The following is a 23617-nucleotide window of genomic DNA, read 5'->3' on the forward strand; positions in this document are numbered from 1 at the left end:
TGTAAGTCAAGAGTCGTTTTTTAATAATTGGGATGAAAATTCTATCGGGCGGTAAGAGTGTAGTATTTTGGAAGAGAAGAACCCCCTTATATACGAAATGAATTCATTTCGTTATAAATTCCTATGTTGCTCCTTACTTTAAGTTCAAAAAGCTTGTTTTAGTACTTTCATTTGGGATCGTTTTTCAATATTGCTGGGAAATCCGGCCTCCCCTTCATGGAAAATTCGTTCCCCCACGTAAAATTTCTCCCACATAACATACTCTCCCCCCCGTGAAAAATTCCCCCGGATAATTCCATCCTCGCTGAAAATTCCCCCGAAAAATTTCTTGCGGAAAATTCCGCCTGAAAAATTCTCTTTAGTATACTTACGTTTGAAAAAGACTTTTTTCTTATCGTTTTTCTAACCATGCCGGAAATTTGCTCCCCATAAAAAATTCTCCCCGTGGAAACCCCCCCCCCCCTAAGTATTTCTGTATACTTCCCAATAACAAAAACGATACGTAAACAATGGGCAAATTTCATAGTTTAAAGCCCTTTCCTCAGGGGCTCTTTGGGATCATGTTATTCCCAAAGGCATTGTTATTGGACCTTTCAACTATGCTAAGCAAAATGCCTATCTCAAAATTATATTCAGGTAACTTTGGGAAAACTGGCGCATGGGAGGAGAGCTAGTTGCCCTTCAATAGGTTCGATAAGCTTACCCCTGGAAAAAAAATAATCACTCATCCGTGATTGTTCTTCTGGCAAAACAAATCACATTCTTGCAGATTGAAGCTTAAAACCTCAACAGTAGTTATCTGATACGCCGAATCTGATGGTGCGGTTTTCATTAAGATTGCTCGTCTTTTTTGTGGTGTTTCTCCCCTTTTTTGAAAATCAAGCAAATTTTCTCAGGAAGCTTTTTTTCGTAGCTTTTGATGGGCTGCACTAAAATTAATGTCTTGTATATTTGGAATTAGCATAAAAGGCCAATTCTTTTGATATATATATTGATATGAAAATCCTGTTTTTCTTGGAGTTTTGGTTACATTCGAGCCGATTCCTTACCGTGTCGTTCGTTATCACGAACTGTTTGATAGTATTTCAAATTTATTTTAGAAATGTTTTATATTTATTTATCCTTGAATTATTTGTCTATTATGTGTCTATAAAATGTCCTTGAATTACTAATTGGCTAAGGGGCTCAGGAAGAGCTGAAGCTTAATGTAAATGCTATGGGAAAGTGATAAAACTTGTCTTTTCCAGTTATTTCTGAGGGAATATTCAACGCTATATACAGATTTGCATTAAAATTATAAAACCTCGTCAATGCCGAAGCCTCGATGAAGGCAGAAGCGGAATGGATGAGGACTATCAATCAGTGACGATTTCAGATAATTCAATGTCTCGGTATTCTTTCAGCTTTGAAAGTGTCTTTGAAGGTTAAAAAACTGGTTATAAGGAGCTTATAATATAATTATGTTTTTTACATCCGAAATCCCTTGCAGTAAATATTTTTTCTCCTCAAATTATTATCGAACAACCTAAACATTTCTTATCTCTTTTTTTATTCTTTTTGTTTTATTCCCTTTTTTCTTTCTCTTTTTTATTCTCTTTTCTTGTGCTACGGTCTGTGATTATTATTATTATAATTCTCACCTATACTAATATTCTATTATAATAATCAATTATTATTATAATGGAATTATTATTATTATTACTTATTAAGAAGTGCAATAACACCTTTTTTGGACTTATTGAAAGTTTTTTATAGATATAATACTTATCTGATAATAAACTTATCTGACTGGTTTTACCAAGACTCTAGACAATTCTTATCTCTCTCTTTTTTTTATCCACTTTTTTTTCTTTCTCTTTTTTGTTCTCTTTTCTTGTGCTACGGTCGGTGATTTTTTTCGTATCAATTATGGTTTCAGTGGCTGCCATTTTTTCACCCTTTATAAATTGGTGACGGCTGAGAAAATGCTAGATACCTCCTTTTCAATTTCATTGGTTCAAAAAATTGATTTATACATCAAATTTTAACTTAAATTGACATTGCTTAAAAATTAAGCTTTGAATTTATGCCAATGCCAGGCACTTGCAGAGGAAAATATTTTGAAGGTGAAAAGTTTCATTGGATAAAGGACATATTTTAAAACACTGAATAAGAATTTTTTCTTAAATCATATGAACGGATACAAACCTTCGGATTTCATAGAGGAGGGGCGGGAGGTGAGAAATCCTACTCCCTAATTTCCATAAAGAAGGGTTACTGACTGCTGCTTTTATACCAAATACCAGGCTGTAAAAGATGCTAGAGATGCAGTTGAGACGTCTGAGAGGATGCCACAACTCTCCTTATTCAATCTATATGGGTTAATTTTGTTTTTGAATTTGTGCTAATGTTTGGAAGGTACGCAGGAACATATTTTCGGGGATGAAGAAGCTCAAACATTTGGGGGAGGGGACTAAAACGATAGAAATAGTAGAACGCCGTGACAAGCATCAGACATAGTATGAAACAATAAAGTATATCTCAAGATTTCGAGATGGGGGGGGGGCATGACCTAAACAAAAATTGCGTTTACTTCCGGCATTTACTATTATTGTATTCGTTTTCTTATCCGGTTGGGAAACCCGGCAAACGAATTTGATGAGACTGGAGACTCAAACTGGTTCCTGAGGAAGGAAAGTTGGTGCGGCGTCTCGGAGCACAATACAAGAATAATTTTCTTTTTAAGTTCAGCGTTTTAACTTAAGTATAACTTAATTGCAAAAATTTGGAAAAGAAACCTTGGTTGCCAATATCTTGGGAAAAACTGTCCAGCTCTAGTAGTCTTTTATTTATATGCACGTTTAAGTTCAAATATCGGATGGATTATTTTATGTGTGTTTTTACAGCGTTTTGATGGAGAAGAGCCTTTTAACTAAGCTGGGGGAGGGGGGTCATGGTTATCCAGTCTGTGTGTACATACATACTCACGCAGGGGAGGGTTTAGTCATTTCCTTTAAAGGATAGTTTGAAGATCCTCTTGGCAAGCGCCTTTTAGCACGGGGGGGTGTGATTCTCCTCCTCGTGTGTGCATGTCATCTTACAAAAATAATGCACTTACTCATGCTGGGAGGGGTGGGAGCGGGAATTTACCTTTCCCTTCGAGCAGAGTTCAAAGGATCTCTCCTCTTGGGAAAAAACGCGTCAAAGTGTAAGAACACTTCAAAACTGGGACCTGGAAATACTTTATACTGAACTATCAGTTTCAGTCCATGCTATTTAGTAATCATAATGTTAATTATGATGTCAGGTATGATGTCAGTAATCATAAAGTTAATTATGATGTCAATTATCATACTGACTGTAAAGTATGTGCTTTTATTAATTCTACTATGGACAGTGTAGTTGATATCTCAGTCGCATTTTTTTATATATACTAATATCTCTCCTGACATTACTCTGAACTCAGCAAAAAGCCATTCCTAGGAATTGAACATGACGTCATGATGATGTCAGAATACTTAAAAGATAAAAATACAGTTTCTCCGTGAAAAAGTGGTATCCTACATAAATAAAATAGAAATAATCAAAAGAAAAACTGTAAAATGTGCTACTTTGCCTCCTTTATTAGTGATACAAAAACTTGAACGAAATTGAAGCATAAGAAGTAATCATAGCGGGCGGATATAGGACTACATTTTTATGTGTCTTTTATGTCATCAGAAAATGCAAAAGTGGCTGTTTTTACTGTTTTATTTGATTAATTCAACATAACAAAAACATGTACCCCCAACAGAGAGCAGAAATCTGATTAGTATTTTCTAAATTAGCTTGTGCTGATGTACAATCATGAGGGGAAAATGGTGGAAGGTTATCATCAGATGATGCAGGGCAATGGTAGTTAATCAACTTTTGGGGTCTGGTCTGAAATTTTTTTTAGCTCACATTGTGGCTCAGATTGAGCTGAACTTGTTATAGGCAAAGGATCTTTCATCCTTGTTATTGACTAAAAAATGATTTTTCATTCTCATTTCTTTGTTTCCGTTCTGGCATTCTTTGCCAGGTTTTTGGTTTTCATGTTTTTATGATATCTTGACTCCAGGTTCCAATTCGGCCTCTCGGGACTTGTAATTTACTATAAAGAGTATTAAGTTGGCTTTATCTACTGCAAGTTGAATCTGTTCCCGAATTCCTTGCTCAAAAGTATGATCCATTCCACATCGATACTTCCGGCATCAATAAAATTAAAAAATATGTTGCTCCACTGTGCAAAACCATAGGTACCGGTCCCAGATAGTATGGACCACAGTTCATATAATTATCCAGTAAGATTATCGCAGATCATTTCTGGTCTTCGTTCTCGGTGCGAACAAAAAGCTCCTCCCACTTCTTCGTGCAGTTATTAATAGCGGGTTTCCACTTGTTTCCGATTGTTTCGCGTCTGACTTGTCTACCCGTGAAAAGATCTGACGCCGCTTATGTTTCTACGTTCTCTGGAGCACTCGCACCCCGGTCCGGGTTTTTATAATGGGTGAGATAGGTAATGATCATACTGGATAATTATATGAACTGTGGTATGGGCTGACCCATTCATAATCGCTTTTTTTTGCTTCGATCAATTTTAAAAAACGCAAGTGTACGTACGTTGGTATTCTTACAATTGCAACAACGTTTGCCATAAAATTAAGATAAGAAATTTGAATAACATCATGGTGCATAAGTAACCTAGTGCCTCTAGGGGATTATCCCACTACCTAATCATAGTACCCTTACACATAGAGAGTTGGAGAACAATAACATGGTGTTCTGCAGCTAATGTAGCCAAGTGGCGTGCGCCTATACCATTTACTTTAAAACTGCTTTCTGCTTCTTTTCTCCGCTAACTGCACATCGATATTGACTGGCCAATTTATAATTTATAAGGTCGCATTTGCTTTCAGGCAAGACTCTATTTGATCTATATCTGTAATATCCAGAATGGCCTTACTGCAAAACAGTGGCGCAAGCAGGGAATGGGCTGTAAATGTAGTCTGTAATGCATAGCCTAACAGCCTTTTGAACCGGTAATTTAAACACCAGGGATAGCCATATGGTGGGATAGTTCTATGACTTATAGTTCTGTGGGATAGTTTATGCCCTAGTAATGACACATGGATGGATGATAGATAGACTTATCTATCAACAAATGAAATCACATCATTTTTATACAATTATAAAAAGAGCTTATCCCTGATTTGCCTCTCAATCACCCGGACTATCTGTTTTAGCTTTTTTCCACAATTAGTCATGTCTTGATGCCTATTGCAAAATACTTGATTTTAATTCAGCTAAAAAATTAAATTGCTAAAAATAGCTTTTAAATAGCTAAAAAATCAAGCCCTCATGCAAAAAGTAAGCATACCCTTAAAGCTAAAAAATCGGAATCCACTTGGCTACCGACTTGACTGATTTTCTTCTGCTGCCAACTTTTTGCACGAGGGTGGTTTTCTTGTTGTTAGGCAGCAAGCAGAATGTCAAAGTAGCGCCCATTGCCTTTCCTTATTGCAGGCTTAAACTATATTTTCAACCTCTAAACCAGTAGGTAGTTCTTGCTTGGTTGAAGCATCTACTGCCTTCAAACTGCAGTGGCGTAATTTAGTCAAAATTCTGGGGGGGGGCGCAAAGTTGGATCAAATTTTCCGAACTCAAGTGGAAATGACAGTAAAAATTGAAAAATGAGCCTTATAGTGACAAAAAAGATACAGATATACTAAAGAAAACTGACCCGTTTCTGTGGATGCTTGAATTATGCAGGCTTATGTTAGTTTACAAGATTTTTGGAGAAACTAAATTTCAGCTAGGGGGGGGAGACTGAGGTCTAGGAGGGGAATTTGCCCCACCCCCGCCCCACAACAAATTACGCTCCTGTGTAACTGCTAGAGTAAATATTTATCAATATTTTATGGGTACAAAGTTGACATTGTTCCTGTGAATTTTTATTTAGGTTTGGCGAACGCACTACTGTATGCATCTCTTTTTTACCTGGAAGCGAAATGGAGTCATGGGCTTGGAAATAGATAGTGTTAACTGATCCTGATCCGTAGCTTTCTAGGTTTAATAGAATAACCGATTACAGGCAATGGAAATGTGATGGCTTCTAGTTTAGCTTTTTGCTTTTCACTAGCAACGTACCACCTATTTTAGTCTCTTCAAATCCTACTACTGCAGAAATATCTCCTGTTTGTGCTGAGCTAATTGGATTTTGCTCATTGGCATGCATTTGTATCAAACCAGCAATTCTTTCTATTTTTGCCAGTTCTATTGTTTAAACATAGAATCCGGCATCTAGGGTGTCTGCATTAACCCACAAAAAGGCGAGCCTACCCACAAAAGGATCAGTTGCAATTTTAAAAGCATAACGTTAGTAATCTGCGTTTAGCACACTCGGCAATATTGACTAGAATCCCTCAAGGTCTTTCCAGGTACTTCGAACTTGGTAGCACAATCCATCGAGGAAGAGCTCTCCGCTGCAACCAGTACAATGTTGTGCTACCGAGAAGAAGGCTTACAAGGTCTCAACACTATCCATTTTATGGAAGAGATCTCTGTATGGAACTCAATTAATGAATCTATTAAATCCATAAATCATTTGGCACATTTCAAAAACGATACCTCTCTTACACAGTATTTGATACCGCATGAGTTAATGTCTTAATTTTTCTTTCGTATCTTATCCTCTCACTCTCCTTCTTTGACTCCACCTCTTCTCAATTCTTTTCTTTCTAATTCTTTATCCCTCTCTTATGTTATCAGCTCTCCTCTTTTCATTTCATAGTGTAATATAAATTGGTTTACCAATATCAGGTGTGACTCGCACAAGCATTGCTTTGAGTTGAAATGTTCATGTTAATTGTTTCGTTTTTTCATTTATTTAAAAATAAAAGGTTGACTTTCCCCGTATCTGGATGGGTACTTCCTACTTGGGGTAAATCTAGGGGAGAGGGAAGTAAGCAAATACTACATCCAATTGTGCTTGGACCCCCTTATTTTTAAAAACAGAACCACAGAACACAGGAGAAATAGGGAGCTGAATAACTGCTTTGGGAATGGCTGCCCTGATTGCATCTGGTGTAATAGCATCCGGATGATCAATGAATTTTTCCATTAATCGAAAAGTGTAAATTATCTTTGTTTTTAATGTAATTTCACTTACATTTTGGATTGGCATTTCCATTAAAAATGCATAAAGTATAATAATATAAAATAATACTATACTTAATTCTAATAGTTATCATAAATAATAATTATGATAAGTATTACAATAATTCATAATAACTAATTAAAAATGATAATATACAATTATACTTGTTCTAAATAGAATCAAAACTTATTATAACCTTCGAAACTTTGATAATTTTATAAACCACATTGGCCTGCCATCACAAAAAAATCAAAGAGAGAACAAAAAAACGAAAATGGGGTTTTATATGGCTGACAAAAATACTGGAAGCGACAAAAACGACAAAAGACGTTTTTTTTTAGAAGAAAGGGTTTATTAATCAACAAAACCATAACAAAACTTGTAGCAAAGCTTGTCTAGGTAAATAATCCCCCCATTAGGTCTAAATTTAAATAAACTCCACACACCAAAAACAAAGAAATGAAATGACAAGAAAGGCAAGACAAAACAAGAAATGACAAAAAATCAAATGCAAAAAAAACCGGTCGGTACCTCCCATCATAAACCAAATAAAAAGTTTGATTGATTAAATAAACAAAAGAACCAGAGAACTCATCACCCATCCTTTGTATAAACCCTAAAACAATGGTCTTTCAGCAGCCTTCTCAACTCACTCGGGTTTGGTTCCTTTACAATATTCTGAGGCAAACTATTCCAGGCTCAAGGGCAAACATGACGCACAGAAAACTTTGATCGTGTAGTAACTACTCTAGAGTTTGTAGACTGAATTAAGCTCCTTGTATTATGCTCGTGAGCACCTAAAATCGGTAAAAAAAAGACCGCAAAGCAATTGGGCAACAAATTATTTTGGCGCTTAAACATTAATAAAGCATTATAAAATTTCACCAGACCAAAAATGGGTTATATCTGAAGTTCATCATAGCTGAACCTAATTGAAGAACGTTTATCTACACCCATCATTGCTCTAACTATTTCATTTTGAAGTACTCTCAATGGGGAAGGCGTCATAACATCGAACCGTCTGGAGCACGAACGTCGGGAGCAGTACAAAATCCGTCATAACATTGACAAAAAAATCTGTCAGAACCTCGAACCGTCATAAAATCGAAAATTTTCAAACTTTAGTTTTTTGGGGTTTCGGGGGGAAAACGTACCTAGGTTAGGTTACGTGTTTCATGTATGCTACGCTTTACCTCCACCCCCTTGTAGCGCAAATATATAGCCCAAATTTGTTTCTAAACTATTATATACTTATTACTATTATATAAACTTATAAATTTTTTTAGATGTTATGACGGTTCGAGGTTCTGACGGTTCCATGTTATAACGTTTCGTGCTTGTGACGGTTCGCCGAAATGGTAGCACCCTTCAATGGATGCAGATGAACTATGAACGTAGAAGACCATACAGTATACTAGCAGTGTATACACAAGAGAGAAATAAAATATCCTTATGGTAGTATCCGGGAAAATATGGGTTTATTTTAAATTTAATTTAATGGCTATGATTTGATGTCGATGGATTCAGCTTAGGGTGAATTTATTTCCAATCCAGAGCAGGCAAAAGGTGTTCGACAAAAAGATAGTATATCCTGAAGGACGGTATGTGTGTCCTCTTTGTAAAGATGAGGACGAAGATTTGGACCATTTTCTCTGGAAGTGCCCCGGCCCTCTGATCTGATTTAAGGGAAAATATCTACATGGGGTTGATTTGCAGCTTCCAAAGTAGTAATCCAAAGAGTTTGTCTGTACATAGATAAATGCGTAAAAAAAATTTCATACAATTAATTTATTTTGTCTCTAGATTAGGTATTTTTTTTTTGCTTTTTATTCTTTTTCTGTGTGTTTTGTAATGTGTTCTGTTGGTGCTTTTCTTGTTTTTATAAATTTTTGTGTGTATACGGTCCTTGGGTTTTTTGAATACTTATCTATCTATCCATCTATCTGTGCTTAAGTTTTCTTATCATTCCGATGCTACGAGCAATCTTGGCAGAAATATGACGGACAAGATATTTAAAGTTGAAGCACGCTTCCAGCACAACTCCAAGAAACTTCAGTAATTTATTGTGGAATTCCTCAAGGAACCTTATTGGGACCACTTTTATTTCTAGTCATGATTAACGATATTGGTAGGGATTTTCCCCAAAGGTGGAAATACGTGGATGACTTGTTGATCCTTGATGTATGTCACAGGAATACTAAAAGTGACTCCCTCTAAATCCTAACCCACATTTCGGATGAAGCTAAGAACCTAAATATGAAAGTAAATTCCACCAATTCAAATATAATGACGATAAATTTTTTGAAATCCACTCCCGCTTTCCTTGACCCTATTCCACCTGAAATGCATGTGAAATATGTTAAACTCCTTGGTGTCACAATTTCAAATTATCTTAAATGGGACATGCATGTTTCTAATATTGTTAAACAAGCAAACGTTTCATTATCTCTGTTAAAAATTTTAAACAAATTTAATTGCTCTAAGATGCAGTCCCTCCTTGTTCATTTATCATTTAACAGGCCGCTATTAGAGTATTTATGTCCGATCTGGCATTCGCATCTTTCAAGCGAGCTTAGTGACAAAATTGAGTTGGTCCAAAAGCGTTCGCTCAGGATCATCTATAAAGAGAGCAAAATTCCATACTCCTTCCTCCTTAAATCCGCAGGTATTACCACGTTAAAAGTAAAGAGAGTACGGATTTGTTTGCGTTTTACTAAATCCGCAATATCTAATCCTCGTACTGAGGACATCTTTCCTGATTTACATGACCCCATTATACCCCGTCTCCCCCGCTTAGCTTCCTTGGCAATTCCAACATATTCACCTATCCATACCGTTACTGAGAGGTTCCGGAAAAGTTTTATCCCCTTTATTTTGGCGCACCTAAATAATCACTGAACTATGCTCTGTACCAAAATCAATTCCTCCGTTCCTTATTTTAGTTGTTGTGTATGTTCACAATAATCATGGGTCTTTTTTTCTCTTTATCTTTGTCCCTTTTATTTTCCCTTTTGTGGATACTTATTTATGTTAAATTTCTTTTCTGACCTTTAATTTAAAAAAAATTTTCCTTTAAGTGTATTCCTTTTTTTAATTGTAAATATTTCTTTTGACAACTAATTTGGCTTGATTTTAAGTGTTTTTTTTTTTTATTTTATTTATTTGACCTTGAACACGATTTCGGCAATGTTTTTCTTCTTTACTGTGATTTTCTTTTATCCCCCACCCCTTCTTCTTCTATTCTTCTGTTTCTATTCTAGTCATTTGTTAAATTCTTATCGAACATTTTTATGCTTGATTGGTGTTTCTTTTCTTGTTGTATTATTTGCTTTGTCTATCTCTTTTTGACATATGAAGCGAATTCGGCTCTATCAGAGCTTGTGATAGCCTTTGGAAAATAAATATTATCTTTTTTCGTAATTTCGCACGTATGATGTTTCCGCTTAACTGTATCTGCTCAAACCAAGGGTAATAATTAGGGCTTCTACCATATATTACTGAGGAGCTTTTCTTGTGGTGGTTTGCTTCCCTTTTTCTACGATACTAGAAAAAGTCCAAAATAATCTAGTTCACAATTTCTTGGCGGAAATGAGAACGATTTAAACTAGAAAAAAGAGAATAAAATAAATAGAAAGACAAAAACATACAACGTGGGTATCAATATGAAACAAACCCAAATTGGAAGAATTGATAAGCTATTTAGACAGAATAAAATAATAGGGTAAAAATATATAAGTGACTAAGATTTGTTCAAGTGGAATAAATGATAAAGCAGAAAACTACGTTACATTTGTCCAATTATAAATAAAGCTTGTTTAGCACAGGATCTTTTAAATCTGAAGGGTCAAGAATTCGTATCATGTTGTAAATGTGGAAGTGGCATATAGTTTTGCCAGGTTTTTACTGAACTTAGGGACGGGGTCTTTACCTTGATAAGTAAAAATATCATTTTTCTTAAGATTTCTGGCGATTTTTTCTGAAACCCCTTTTATAGAAGGAAGACACATTGATCACAAAGATAAACTACATTTTCCTTTTTATCTGAACTATCTTCATCTATTATTCTAAACTTTTTTTAAACCTAGCAAAACTATAGAATAAAAAAATTACCTGGCTTTATACTGAGACCACCGATACAAATAAAGTAATTTAATGGTCATTTAGTTTTGCCAACAAGTTAAAAGATCCACGTTGATTTAAGTTTCCAAAATGTCACAGGTTTTCAGGAGTTGTTTTTAAATGAAATAATCTATTGTCACTAGGCTCTCCAAATTAACAAATAATAAATAAGAAGAAGAAGAAGGATTTATTGAAAAAAAAACATATCTACAAAAAACTATTGCTGCATCCCCTAAAAAGCAAAGCTTGTCCATGGGGGAATTATTTTACCTTATGCATTGGATCAACAAGAATGACCTCATAAAATTTGTAAGTTGTATCTTGCTCAACCCAATATGAGTTGAGGACACCGACGATCAACACGTTAGTAAAAAAAGAAATTCATTAAAAATTTTTAAGATTAACAAAAAATGACGAGAATTTTACATTATAAAATTTATAAAATGAACTTTATACTAGTTGCAGTGATTGCTTCAGTGATATTTGGGAGTAATTAAGACGCTAGTTTTATTTATTTGTTTTTGTTTTTCTGTATATGTTGTGTTTAACTTAGCCTATTACTTTTTTTCCATAGATAAAAGCTCCCGGACGTGGAGTCGAAATATTCAGATTTTATTATTTAAAATTTGTTGTTTTTTCATTTTGCTGCTGTGTTTAAATATTATCCCCCTTTTTCTCTCTATATTTTCAATTAATAAGTTTTATATTCTTCATTTCTGAAGATCTGTCGGTCGGGGTCTTTGGATAAGTGATGCTTCTTCTTTTTTCTTTTTCTCTGTCTGGTCGCAGGGCTGTGTCCTGTTCGTATTTATATTCATTATTCTGGTGGAGCTTATTCAAAGAACACGTCAGAGACTATGAGAGATTAAATAAATAAAAAAATTCAGATGAACGTAAGGAGCAGCATTAAAACTTAAAACGAACAAAAATCATTGCGTATATGAGGGGGGTTTCCGCCTCCTGAATACCTCGCTCTTTATCACTAAAGTTTTTATTGTTTAAAAAAAAGAGTTGTGAGAAAGTCAAACTTTAGCGTAAAGAGCGAGGCGTTGAGGAGGGCACAGCCCCTTTCATATACGGAATAATTTCTGTTCGTTTTAAGTTTTAATGTCGCTCCTTACTTTCAGTTTAAATTTTTTGTTTTTATTTAAAGGCTGCGAAAGCGGGGGTTTGGGCGGCGGCAGCCCCCCAACTGTACCTTCTAATCCCTGTACGTTTTAAGGTTCGAATTTTTGACTCAGCCTCTTTAACTCTTTAGAAAACGTAGTTTTTTTCAAATAATTTCTGCACGTTTTTGTACAGTTTATTACTTATTATTGCTTGACTAACTGTTAGATGATTGTGTATTATTCTTTTCTTTCTCGATAGGGTGTTTTAAGGGTCTTTAACTCTTTAGAAAACGTAATTTTTTTCAAATAATTTAAAAAAGAAACTGAGTTTCTTTTTTAAACTTTAAATTCAGTATATAAAAAATTTCCTCTGACGGTGAATCGAACCCGGGTCTTCCGCCTGACAGTCAGGAGTATCGATAGCTGTACTAAAGAGACACAATTGTAATTGTTTTTTAGTAAGTGGAATCTATTTTTGACACAAGCAAATCCCCACAAAACTTGATATTTGGTTTTTCGAAAACAGGGAAGGAGTGATCAGATTGAAATGAAATTTCGAGGACAAGCTCCCAGGCCCCAGGAAAGCTTATCCTCTAAATTTCAGCCCGATCAGACCACGTTAAAGGGGGGCTGTGGTGGGAAAAATTAACATGGGCTCTTATAGGAAAACGAGGTTTTTGGTAAATGTAAATCTGGGGGATAATTAGGCCCTAACAGGTCGAATTCTGCTTCGAATGAGTCCTCATTCACCCGGATCAGTTGCCAACTGTGGCCTGTAGGCGTGGCTAAGAAGGAAAAAAAAATTTGAACTTGACTTGAAAAATTTGAAAAAAGTGGCTATATTTGGTTTTTGGAAAACAGGGAAGGAGTGATCCGATTGAGCTGAAATTTCGAGGATAATCTCCCGGGCCCTAGGAAAGCTTAACGTCTAAATTTCAACCCAATCGGACAACGTTAAAGGGGGGCTGTGGTCGGAGGGTCGAAACTTCCGGCCCACTTTTACCCATGAAGATAAAGTCAGAGGGGGGTGAAATTTTGCACGTTTCTTGGTTTGACCTTGGGCTACAAAATGCGATTACCGCTGTCTCTCTGCAACCGCTAGGACCGGAAATCGCTTAACATTGTGGTGGGTCGCCTCTTTATAGAGGCACAGTGCCTCCTTGATAATGAGATTTTTTTTAAATTCTAAAAAAACTTTAGCGTAAAGACTGAGGTATTGATGAGGGGCAACCCCCCTCATGTATGCAATAATTTCTGTTCGTTTAAGTTTTAATGTTGCTCCTTTCTTTCAGTCAAAAACTTTTTTTTTATACTTAATTTCTGATAATTTTTTAAATAATACAGGGAAATCCAGCTCCCGTCCATGGAAAATTCTCTTCTCCCACGAAAAATCCTTCATGGAAAGATCTTCCAAAGAAACCCCCCTCTTTTTCAGTAAGAATACCCCCATCCCCCCTCCCCTGAAAAATAGATGTAGCCTATACTTCCCGATAGCCAGTATTATAAATAAGCGATGGGCAAAGTTCATAGCTTGCAGCCCTTCCCCCGGTTGTTGTGGGGGGGGGGGAGGTCAAGTCATCCTCATAGATATAGTTACTAGATCTTTTGACTATGCTGATCTAAACGGACATCTCAAAACGTTGATCCGACAACTCTGAAAAAAAAGGTGTGGGAGGGAGGCTAGCTGCCCTCTAATATTTTTAGTCGATAAAAAATATTTAGTCGATTTTATTTCCGATTGAATTATCCTTCTGCTGATCTTCTAGGATCACTGGTTCGATGCGATCACCCCTGGGAAAAAAAAATAAACACTTATCCGTGATGTTGCTTCTGGCAAAAAAAAATGTAAAATTCCTTATTTTTGTATATAGGAGCTTGAAACCTCTACAATATGGTTCTCTCATATGCTGAATTTGATGATGTGATTTTCATTAAGGTCGCTTGATGCTTTAGAGATGTTTCCTGTCTTTTTCAAGAATTAAGCAAATTTTCTCAGACTCGTAACTTTTGATGGTTAACATTAAACTTGATGAGTTTTATATGTACTGAAGAAGCATCAAAATTCGATTCTTTTGATGTATCCATTTTTATCAAGACTGTATCTTAGAGTTGTGGTTACTATTGAGCCGCATCGCTCTTTTTATAGTTCGTTGCCACGAACAATTTGAACATGGTACTAAATAATATCAAAACGCTAAAACTGTACCACACTATACTATTCAGATGACTTGAATGTCCTAGATGAAAATGGTAGCGAAATGTATGTTTCGCTCAGGATGCGAGAGTAGATTTGAAAATTACTTTTAAGAAGATATTTTGAGACACTCCTTTTATTCAAAATAGCCCAAATATCATATAACAAGGCTGTTGAGGTTGATACAAACCACCAGAGCCTGAGAGCGAGGGTTGTAAGTTATGCCCCTGGGGTATTTAAGGTTCTTATGTAAGGGATGTTGTATAAGCTTTAGAGGTAGCCCATTTGGTTGAAATTGGAATGAGAGCTTACGTTAGGTAACAAAAAATTAATAAAGAGGATAGCTTCACGTACCTGGTTAGCAATTAGTTAACAGGGTAGATGCAGTGAAGATGTAGAAGTAGAATAGCCAAGGCGCATGTTGGCTGCTTCGGAAGGTTGAAGAAAAAATATACTACATGTTTACTAGGGATATTTTCTAATGGTAGTTTTTGGTGTTCATTTTGGTAAATAAAGCTCTTTAAACGGACCAGGTTTCTTCTGGTGCTATTACTGCCCTCCCAGAATGTTCTTCGCCTGTTTTCCATTTTACTGCCAGGTCTCTTGATGGCTTGTCTCTCAGGGCAGATATTTAATAGCAATTATTGGTTCTTACATAAAAATTGGCGAATCTTGAGAAATCTTTGTGGGTCTTCTTTTCAGTTATATCTGGTCCGAAACACCAAACACTTGGCTACCATCCAATCTACTAATAACCCTTCTATTCCTTGGAAAAGAAAGTGCTAAATATGTTTCGGTAATGGATGGTGGATAGGGTGATCCTAATTCGTAACCGTGAAACACGTGTTCATTTCCCTTCTTCAATCATTTTTTTCTGGTCAAGTTCCTTTTTTCAAGAGACTTGGTCAAGTCATTTTTCTGGTCAAATATCTATTAGCGCAAAAGTCATTGGGCCTTATGCATCATTTAGTGAATCTCGGGAAACATTTGTGCATTGTCCATCGCTTAGTGAATATCAATGAAAATTTGTGTATTGATCTTTGTTCAAAACGTTACACACCGGACTACTTTATTACCAACATTTTTTTTGTCAAGTCTCTTGATAGATTGCCCATCAAGACTGAAAACGTGACATCACAATTGCTTTTAAAAAAGAGACATCAAGCCTCTTTATGGGTGGTGGATAAACATAGCGACGGTCATTAGTTAGTGAATATCAAGGAACCATTTTGTATTGACTCTGACTCAAAACACTAAGCAGCTGGCTGCCATCCTACTCTCTAACTACACCCCAATTTTTTTTTTTTGAAACGATTTTTGACACTTAATGTGTCTTGATTGCGGATATGGTGAATCTAATTTGGAACCATGAAACACCTTTTCATTCCCTATTCTCCAATGTTTTTTTGGTGGGCGGCGTTTACCCCCCCCCCCCGCGATTGTCCCCTCCCGGAAAATACCCCCCCTCCCCGTGGAATATACCCCCTCCCGGAAAGTATCCCCCTAAAAACCACGGAAAATACATCCCCGAAATATAACCCCCCTCCGTGGAAAATAAGGTTTTCCAAATTTGAGAATTTTATTTGAGTTTTATTTTTTAATTCCGTAGGGGGAAGGAGTTTTGGTACTAGTGTAGTATTGGCCACTCAAGTTTACGCTGTATAAAACTCGAGAATAAACCAGTTTCTTCGTTATTTTTTTCAGCTTAGTGCGATACAAGACAAAGACATGTGACAGAATATACGGGAGATAAATAGTTTGGGCTTTATATTTGCGCATAAGGAAGGGGGAGAGGTAAAGTATTTGGACACTTTGAAGTCAGAAAATAATTCTTACTGGGTATATTGTAACTAAAAAATTACGGAAGAATAGCGAGGTATCTGGAAATTTTGTTAACTAAAAAAAAAAAAAAATAAAGTAAACGTAATGTTTCATTTAAGTGTTTTTTTGCAAGTGCCAAGTGTGTTTTTTCTTTTCAATGACCGTTTTCCCAAGTATTAAGTACTATTATTAGGTAAAATTAGTGTTCATTTAAGTATTTTATGATGATCGCTAGTAGTATGGTAATAGGCACCACTGAATACACATGCACTTTCACAAGCCTGAGGCATGGATATGTGTGCAGTTTAACCGGTATATTGGCTTACCAGGGTCATTCATCTATTACTAGGAACGGTACATTGGCTTAGCAGACGGGTTTTTTATAAGGTAACAGGTATTTTTTGGGGGTCAGACTGTAAGAGAGAGTGGCGGCCACACTAACTTGATTAGTAGTTGGATTCGGATATAAGGAGTAATTTTCATTGTTTATTTTAAATAATTCTAGGAGGAATGGGGTTTTGTTGGATGGTATGGAAAAATGGTACGTGTTAAATATTCGGGAAACATACGAGTAGAAAAAATGCTTCACTACGGATAAGGCTATTGTGTCTTTCTGAACTTTCTGAGGGAGGAGGGGGTAACTTTTTAGTTTTAAAAATTTGTTTATGGATAGAAAAAAGCTTCACTACAGATATGGCTATTGTGTTTTTGTGAACTTTCTGAGGGAGGAGGAGGTAACTTTTTAGTTTAAATAATTCTAGGGGGACTTGGGTTTTGTTGGAGGGTATGGAAAAATGGTACGTGTTAAATATCTGGGAAACATACGAGTAGAAAAAATGCTTCTCTACAGATAAGGCTATTGTGTCTTTCTGAGGGAGGAGGGGGTAACTTTTTAGTTTAAAAAATTTGTTTATGAATAGAAAAAAGCTTCAATACAGAAAAGGCTCTTTTGTTTTTTTGAACTTTCTGAGGGAGGAGGGGTTAACTTTTTAGTTTAAATAATTCTAGGAGGAATTGGGTTTTGTTGGATGGAATGGAAAAATGTTACGTGTTAAATATACGTTAAACATACGAGTAGAAAAAATGCTTCACTACGGATAAGGCTATTGTATCTTTCTGAACTTTCTGAGGGAGGAGGGGGTAACTTTTTATTTTAAAAATATTGTTTACTAATAGAAAAACGCGTAACTACAGCTAAGTATACGGTGTTTTTGTGACTTTCGTAGGTAGTTGGATGTAACTTTTGTTTAAAAATTTATATTTTTTTTAGAGAAAAACGATGCACTACATTGATTACTGTTTCGTTGTTGTGAACTTTCTCTATAAGGAGGGTGAAACTGTTTAGTTTTAATAATTCTTGTAAGACGAGGGTGGGGTGTGATGATCTGGTAAAATGGTACGTGTTAAATATTCGGGAAACATACGAGTAGGAAAATAACTCACTACAGATAAGGATATTTTGTCTCTCTGAACTTTTTGAGGGAGGAGGGGGTAATTTTTTAGATTAAAAAATTTGTTTATGAATAGAAACACACGTCACTAAAGATAAGTTTAGTGTGTTTTTCTGAACTTTCTGAGGGAGGAGGGGGTAACTTTTTAGTTTTAAAAATTTGTTTATGAATAGAAAAACGCTTCACTACAGATATGGCTGTAATGTTCATTTACAGACCAGATTTCTACTTCATATATTTTTTTGATAACTTGATAGGTGATTTGAATAAAAAGGAATTCAAATATTTTGTCTATGAAATAGAAGCTAACTCAATTTGCAAAAAGGTATTCCATTTTGCACAACTCTGATCTGATTGAATTGTCGCCGACAATGAGATACAATCACTGCTAAGCCTATTGTTACTGTGAGAGAGTTACCCGATTTACAGCTTAGTGTTAACTGACAGACTTCCAAATACGAGCATTTTGAAAAGCAGACAAAAAATAACAAAATTTGCACTTTACTGAAAAATACTAGTGAATATTTTTTTTGCAAAAACTGAATTTTGTTTCTAAACTATTAAATTTTTATCCCATTTTGTTTTATTTCATTTTCATTAACCCGAACTTTACTTCTTGTATGGTTTACAGCTAATTGAACAGTACTTTGGATCGAGTTGCACGAGGATTCAGTAGCAGGAGGGTTCAGTAACATGGGGATTCAGTTGTAAAGGGGTTTCGGTTATACAGGGGGTTCAGTTACATGGAGGGTTCAGTTGCACGGGGGGATATCTGCTATAAAAAACACTTCATTCTAAACAAATTGTAGGTACAAAAAGATTTATAGGCCCTTAATTTATGTATCTGACTATCTCGTAATGGCTACGAACTGCTAAAAATCTTGATATCGGCTATAAAAAAAACACTTCATTCTAAACAAATTGTAGGTACAAAAAGATTTATAGGCCCTTTAATTTAGGTATCTGACTATCACGTAATGGCTACGAACTGCTAAGAATTTTCATATCTGCTATAAAAAACACTTCATTATAAACAAATGGTAGGTACAAAAAAATTTATAGTCCCTTAATTTAGGTTTCTGACCATCTCGTAATGGCTACGAACTGCTAAGAATCTTGATATCTACTATAAAAAAGACTTCATTCTAAACAAATTGTAAATACAAAAAGATTTATAGTCCCTTAATTTAGGGGTCTGGCTATCTCATAATGGCTAAGAACTGCTAAGAATCTTGATATCTGCTATAAAAAACACTTAATTCTAAACAAATTGTAGGTCCATAAAGATTTATAGGCCCTTAATTTAGGTATCTGACTATCTCATAATAGCTAAGAACTGCTAAGAATCTTGATATCTGCTATAAAAAAACACTTAATTCTAAACAAATTGTAGGTACAAAAAGATTTATAGGCCCTTAATTTAGGTATCTGACTATCTCGTAATGGCGATGAACTGCTAAAAATCTTGATATCTGCTATAAAAAACACTTCATTCTAAATAAATTGTACGAACAAAAATATTTATAGGCCCTTAATTTAGGTATCTGACTATCTCGCAATGGCTACGAACTGCTAAGAATCTCGATATATACTATAAAATAAACTACATTCTAAACAAATTGTAGGTAAAAAAATATTTATAGGCCCTTAATTTAGGTATCTGACTATCTCGTAATGGCTACGAACTACTAAGAATATTGATATCTGCTATAAAAAACAATTAATTATAAACAAATTGTATGTACAAAAAGATTTATAGGCCCTTAATTTAGGTATCTGACTATCTCGTAATGGCTACGAACTGCTAAGAGTCTTGATATATGCTATAAAAACACTTCATTCTAAACAAATTGTAGGTACAAAAGGATTTATAGGCCCTTAATTTAGGTATCTGACTATCTCGTAATGCTTACGAACTGCTAAGAATCTTGATATCTGCTATAAAAAACACTTCATTCTAAACAAATTGTAGGTACAAAAAGATTTATAGGCCCTTAATTTAGGGGTCTGGCTATCTCATAATAGCTAAGAACTGCTAAGAATCTTGATATCTGCTATTAAAAACACTTCATTCTAAACAAATTGTAGCTACAAAAAGATTTATAAGCCCTTAATTTAGATGTCTGACTATCTCGTAATGGCTACGAACTGCTAGGAATCTTGATAACTGCTATAAATAACACTTCGTTCTAAACATATTTTATATACAAAAAGATTTATAGGCCCTTAATTTAGGGGTCCGGCTATCTCATAATAACTAAGAACTGCTAAGAATCTTGATATGTGCTATAAAAAACACTTCATTTTAAACAAATTGTAGGTACAAAAAAGATTTATATGCAAATAATTTAGTTTTCTGACTATCTCGTAATTCCTACAAACTGCTAAGAATCTTTATATCTGCTATAAAAAAACACTTCATTCTAAAAAAATTGTAGGTACAAAAAGATTTATAGGCCCTTAATTTAGGTATCTGACTATCTCGTAATGGCTACGAACTGCTAAGAATCTCGATATCTGCTATAAAAAAACACTTCATTCTCAACAAATTGTAGCTACAAAAAGATCTATAGGCCCTTAATTTAGGTATCTGACTATCTCGTAATGTCTACGAACTGCTAAGAATCTTGATATGTGCTATAAAAAACACTTCATTCTAAACAAATTGTAGGTACAAAATGCTTTATAGGCCCTTAATTTAGGTATCTGATTATCTCTTAATGGATTCGAACTGCTAATTATCTTGATATCTGCTATAAAAAACACTTCATTCTAAACAAATTGTAGGGACAAATTGATTTATAGGCCCTTAATTTAGGTATCTGAATATCTCGTAATGGCTAAGAACTGCTAAGAATTTTTATATCTGCTATAAAAAACACTTCATTATAAACAAATTTTAGGTAAAAAAAGATTTTATAGGCCCTTAATTTGGGTATCTGACTATCTCTTAATGGCTACGAACTGCTAAGAATCTTGAGATCTGCTATAAAAACACTTCATTCTAAAAAATTGTAGGTACAAAAAGATTTATAGGCCCTTAATTTAGGTGTCTGACTATCTCGTAATGCCTACAAACTGCTAAGAATCTTGATATCTGCTATTAAAAAACACTTCATTCTAACAAATTGTTGGTACAAAAAGATTTATAGGCCCTTAATTTAGGTATCTGACTATCTCGTAATGGCTACGAACTGCTAAGAATTTTGATATCTGCTATAAAAACAAATCATTATAAAAAAATTGTAGTTACAAAAAGATTTATAGGCCCTTAATTTAGGTATCTGACTATCTCGCAATGGCTACGAACTGCTAAGAATCTTGATATGTGCTATAAAAAAACACTTCATTCTAAACAAATTGTAGGTACAAAAGGATTTATAGGCCCTTAATTGAGGTATCTGACTATCTCGTAATGGCTACGAACTGCTAAGAATCTTGATATCTGCTATAAAAAACACTTCATTCTTCATTACGTGCGCGTACGTAACCTCGTCTAAATGAACCTTAAAAAATGAAATAAAGCTATGTCGACTTTGCATGTTGATTTCATGACATTATTTTACTTTTTTTTTTATTTACTGACCTTTAGTTGTTGTGATTTTAAAATTTCCTCTTTTATTTCAACCATCGAAATTGAACTTTTCTACACTTCTTTGAGAAAAATTAAAAATTGAAGTGAAACTTTTAATCTTCATAGGAAATAATCAAAATCATAGTATAACTTTTCCTATCTTCTATGTAAAAATTTAGAACTGAACTTTAAATTTTTTATGTCATGGTGAACTTAAAACTGAAGTGGAAGCTTTTTATTTTCTCTTGAGAAATTAGAATTGAATTGTGTTCGTTGTTAAAATTCAGAAGAGAACTTGAACTTTTCTATCTACTATGAAAAATTTGGAAGTATTTTAAATTTTTTCATCTTTGAGAAAAATCTGAACTGAAATGGAAAATTTTGATATAATTTTGAGAAAATATAATTGATCAATAATCTAGTTCATTTTCATTAAGAAAATTCAGAATCTAAGTTGAACTTTTCTTCTTCCGGGGCAATATTTGGAACAGAACTATAAATTATTTCATCTCTTTGAGAAATATCTGAATTGAAGTGGAATTGCTCAATAACTTATTTAATTTTCATTGAGAAAATTCAGAATTGAAGTTGAACTTTTCTTTTCCGGGAAAATATTTGGAACAAAACTTTAAATTTTTTCATCTCTTTGAGACAGGTCAGAATGGAATTTAAGAAAATTTAGCATTAAATCAAAGCATAACTTTTTTTCTATCTTATATGAAAAATTTGGAACAATATTTTAAATTTTGTCATCTCTTTGAGAAAAATCTGAATTGTAGTGGGAAATTTGGAACAGAACTTTAAATTTTTTCATCTCTTTGAGAAAGGTCGGAATTGAATTTAAGAAAATTTAGAATTATATCGAAGTATAACTTTTTCTATCTTCTATGAAAAATTTGGAACAATACTTTAAATTTTGTCATCTCTTTGAGAAAAATCTGAATTTTAGTGGAAAATTTTATATTATTTTATGAAAATAGAATTGATCAATAACTTATTTCATTTTTCATTGAGAAAATTCAGAATCGAAGTTGAACTTTTCTTTTTCGGGAAAATATTTGGAACAGAAATTGAAATTTTTTCATCTCTTTGAGAAAGGTCGGAATTGAATTTAAGAAAATTTAGAATTAAAATGAAACTTTTTATCTTCATGGAAAATAATCACAATCATAGTATAACTTTTGTCTGAACTGAAGTGGAAAATTTTTATATTATTTTGGGAAAATAGAAATGATAAATAACTTATTTCATTTTCATTGAGAAAATTCAGAATCGAAGTTGAACTTTTCTTCACTTCTTTGAGAAAAAATAAAAAATTGAAGTGAAACTTTTAAGCTTGATATTAAATATTCGAAAGCCCATCGTAACTTTTGCTATCTTATAATCAAAAATTCATAACAGAACTTTACATTTTTTATGTCAAGATGAACTTAAGAATGAATTGCTCGCTTTTTATTTTCTCTGGAAAAATTAGAATTTCATTGTGTTACTTGTTAAAATTAAGAAGAGAACTTGAACTTTTCTATCTACTATTAAAAATTTGTAAGTATTTTAAATTTTTTCATCTCTGAGAAAAATCTGAACTGAAGTGGAAAATTTTGATATTATTTTGGGAAAATGGAATTGATCAATAACTTATTTCATTTTCATTAAGAAAATTCAGAATCGAAGTTGAACTTTTCTTCTTCCGGGGAAATATTTGGAACAGAACTAAATTTTGTCATCTCTTTGAGAAAAATCTGAATTGAAGTGGAGAATTTTATATTATTTTAGGAAAATAGAATTGATCAATAACTTATTTTATTTTCATTGAGAAAATTCAGAATCGAAGTTCAACTTTTCTTTTCCGGGAAAATATTTGGAACAGAACTTTAAATTTTTTTATCTATTTGAGAAAGGTCGGAATTGAATTTAAGAAAATTTAGAATTATATCAAAGTATAACTTTTTCTATCTTCTATGAAAAATTTGGAACAATATTTTAAATTTTTTCATCTCTTTGAGAAAAATCTGAATTGTAGTGGAAAATTATATATTATCTTATGAAAATAGAATTTTCTATGTAAAAATTTAGAACTGAACTTTAAATTTTGTATGTCATGGTGAACTTAAAACTGAAGTGGAAGCTTTTTTTTCTCTTGAGAAATTAGAATTGAATTGTGTTCGTTGGTAAAATTCAGAAGAGAACTTGAAC

General features: G+C 34.0%; 1 pseudogene across 1 annotated transcript in view; it reads left to right on the top strand.

Annotated features, from left to right (window-relative positions):
- LOC148938705 (glutathione S-transferase Mu 5-like) overlaps positions 1 to 9302 on the top strand; it is a 39389-nt pseudogene extending 30087 nt beyond the window's left edge. Inside the window, exon 6 of the transcript XR_016143645.1 lies at positions 8443 to 9302. The product of XR_016143645.1 is annotated as a glutathione S-transferase Mu 5-like (transcript). The remainder of the gene's footprint in view (positions 1 to 8442) is intronic.
- Positions 9303 to 23617: the final 14315 nt, after the last annotated feature.

This window comes from Artemia sp. Qi Xiang Cuo, unplaced genomic scaffold, assembly GCF_049724085.1.
Source record: "Artemia sp. Qi Xiang Cuo unplaced genomic scaffold, ASM4972408v1 HiC_scaffold_3021, whole genome shotgun sequence".
Classification (NCBI taxonomy): Eukaryota; Metazoa; Arthropoda; class Branchiopoda; order Anostraca; family Artemiidae; genus Artemia; species Artemia sp. Qi Xiang Cuo.